Below are 3,556 nucleotides of genomic sequence, written 5' to 3'. Positions count from 1 at the left end.
CGTAAACAATTCATGAAATACTATGGGAGTATTTCTCGATCCCGATCCTCTGTAGTAGTCCTTATTCAATTGGTTTCCCTGTGATCACTCTTAGCGATAAATTATCTGTTCGATAACTTTTTCCTGCTTTATCGCTTACTCGAATCATATAACTGTCATGTCTATCGATTCAATGTAGAGGACTTACCATCCTCTATTTCTTGATCTTATTAGATCAAGATGCCTCCCCGAAAGAGACCTAGCTCAAAGAACAACAACAATCCTTCTTCGCCGCCACCTCCTCCCCAGTTTGACCTAGCATCAGTTCAGACAATGATGACAGCTGCAATGGTAGCAGCTATGTCACAAATGAACCCTAGTGGTTCGGGTGGTGGTACTCAATCTCAAATCCCTGAGGGTAGCCAGGGACACCAAAGAGGGGGTTCCTATAAGGATTTCATGAATGCGAAACCAACATCCTTTAATGGCGCTGGAGGTGTCATTTCTTTATCTCGATGGTTCGAGAAAATCGAGTCCATCTTTGAAATCTGTGTTTGTGCGGAATCCGATAAAGTCAAATTTGCAGCGTGTACCTTCGCGGATAAAGCTTTGACTTGGTGGAATGGCCGAGTCAAATCTCTGACCTTACCCGTAGCCAATGCCATGGGCTGGGAAGCCATGAAGGAACTTCTCATTGCTGAGTATTGCCCCCGTGGTGAAATGCAGAAATTAGAGCACGAGCTCTGGAACCTGAAGATGAAAGGTTCCGACATTGCTGCATATACTTCCCGATTTGATGATCTCGCACTTCTCTGCCCAGGGTTAGTCACTCCTGAAAACAAAAAGATCGAAAGGTTCGTTTGGGGATTATCTCAACCAATAAAGAGTCATGTTTTGGCTGCTCGTCCGGATACCTATGATAGTGCCAAGACCTTAGCACAAATTCTGATTGATCACAACGATGATGTCAAGGAAATCACTACCACTTCTGAGCCGACTCAAAGGAGTGGTGAAAAGAGGAAATTCTGGAAAAAGAAGAAAGGTCAATCTTCTCAAGGATCATCCAAGAAACAACAGACGGTAGCAGTCCATGCTGCTACTACTACTCCTGTTGTTGTTGTTTATGCTATGGGATCCACAGCCTCAACTCCTACCAGTAAATATGCTGGTAACCTCCCTCTGTGTGACAAGTGTAAATACCATCATCATCCTGGTCCTTGTCGAGAATTGTTTTGCACCAACTGTGGTAAGAAAGGGCACACAGTTCGATACTACAGAACTCCTACCCAATCAGCTAATCAATCATTGGGAGCAGGTGTTAGTCAAGCCTGCTACAACTGTGGTGAAGTTGGGCACTTTAAAAGAGATTATCCCAAGAAGTCAACTGCTGGTAACACTGGAAGGGTCCTAACCATGGGACGGGAGGAAGCAGTTGCCGATCCCACTGTTGTTTCGGGTACGTTCCTTCTCGACAACTCATATGCTAGTATTCTTTTCGATTCGGGTGCTGAAACGAGTTTTGTTAGTCATGCATTCAAACATAATCTAAAACCAAATCCTCAACCACTAACTGAAACGTTTACCGTCGAGATGGCTAATGGTGAGAAAGAAAGCGCTAACGACGTATTCATAGGTTGTACGCTTACCCTAAATGATCACTCATTTCCTATAGACCTCATGCCCGTTTCCATTAAGAGCTTTGATGTTATCATTGGCATGGATTGGTTGAGTCCCAATCATGCTGACATTCTTTGTTACGAAAAAGCTATCCGTCTCAATCTTCCTTCGAATCAAACTCTCATAATCTATGGCGATAAACCCAGTTCCAACCTTCATATCATTTCTTGCATCAAAGCTCGAAAGCTCCTTCGAAAGGAGTGTGTTGCATTCTTAGCTCATGTGATCAACGAGAAACAAGAAGTTAGAGACCTCGCGAGCATTCCCGAAGTCTGTAACTTTCCCGATGTATTTCCCGAGGAACTTCCAGGAATTCCTCCCGAACGTCAGGTCGAGTTCCGTATTGACCTAATTCCTGGAGCTACTCCCGTAGCAAAATCCCCGTATCGCTTAGCTCCCGCAGAAATGCAGGAGTTATCCAGTCAACTCAATGAGTTGCTCAGTAAAGGATTCATTAGGCCGAGTTCCTCACCCTGGGGAGCTCCGATTCTGTTTGTCAAAAAGAAAGATGGATCCTTTTGGATGTGTATCGACTATCGTGAGCTGAACAAGTTAACCGTTAAGAACCGATATCCTCTTCCAAGAATAGACGACCTCTTCGATCAACTCCAGGGAGCCAGTTACTTCTCTAAGATAGACCTTCGGTCGGGGTACCATCAGTTACGAGTCCAGGAGAATGATGTTCCCAAGACAGCATTTAGGACTCGGTATGGACACTACGAGTTTGTAGTGATGCCCTTCGGTCTAACCAATGCACCGGCTGTGTTCATGGACCTGATGAATCGGGTGTGCCGTCCCTTCCTAGACAAATTCATTATCGTGTTCATTGATGACATCCTCATCTACTCCAGAAGTGAAGAAGACCATAAACAACACTTGAGGCTAGTGTTGGAAACTCTTAGATCCGAAAAGCTTTACGCAAAATTTTCCAAATGCGAATTCTGGTTACGGAGGGTAACTTTCCTCGGTCACGTAGTAAGCGAGGAGGGTATTCATGTAGATCCTTCCAAGATTAAAGCGATAGAGAGTTGGTTGGCACCGAAAACACCCATGGAAATTCGTCAATTCTTAGGTCTTGCCGGCTACTATCGACGATTCATTCAGAACTTTTCCAAAATCGCCAAACCGTTAACCACTCTAACATAGAAAGGTGTACCCTTTTGTTGGAGTGATAAGCAAGAAACTGCATTCCAAGCGTTGAAGAGAGCCTTATGCAGTGCGCCTGTTCTGTCTCTGCCAGAAGGGATAGAGGACTTCGTTGTCTATTGCGATGCGTCTAATCAAGGTTTAGGTTGTGTGCTTATGCAAAGAGGAAAGGTGATTGCCTATGCCTCTAGACAGCTGAAAGCACACGAAGTCAACTATACCACACACGACTTGGAGCTAGGAGCAGTGTTCTTCACATTGAAGATTTGGAGACATTATCTCTACGGAACCAAGTGCACAATCTTCACTGATCACAAGAGTCTGCAGCACATCTTTAATCAAAAAGACTTAAACATGAGGCAACGGCGATGGGTAGAATTACTCAGTGACTATGAGTGTGAAATCCGTTACCACCCCAACAAGGCCAATGTGGTAGCAGATGCCCTTAGCCGAAAGGATAGTACAAGCCACAAAGTGAAGAACCAGACGATGACCATCCATTCCAACTTACCTACGCAAATCCGAGAAGCTCAGTATACAGCCCTCAAACCTGAAAACGTGTCAGATGAAACCTTGAGAGGAATGGAAAAGAAACTTGAGATCAGAGGTGACGGAGTTCACTGTCTCATGAATCGAATCTGGATTCCCAAATCCGGTGGATTCAGGGAAATAGTCATGGAGGAAGCACATAGAACCAAATACTCTGTTCACCCAGGTTCGGACAAGATGTATCTGGATCTCAAGAAACAATACT

This window comes from Lactuca saligna, chromosome 3, assembly GCF_052625555.1.
Source record: "Lactuca saligna cultivar CGN05327 chromosome 3, ASM5262555v1, whole genome shotgun sequence".
Taxonomy (NCBI): domain Eukaryota; kingdom Viridiplantae; phylum Streptophyta; class Magnoliopsida; order Asterales; family Asteraceae; genus Lactuca; species Lactuca saligna.
This window is presented reverse-complemented; position numbering follows the sequence as displayed.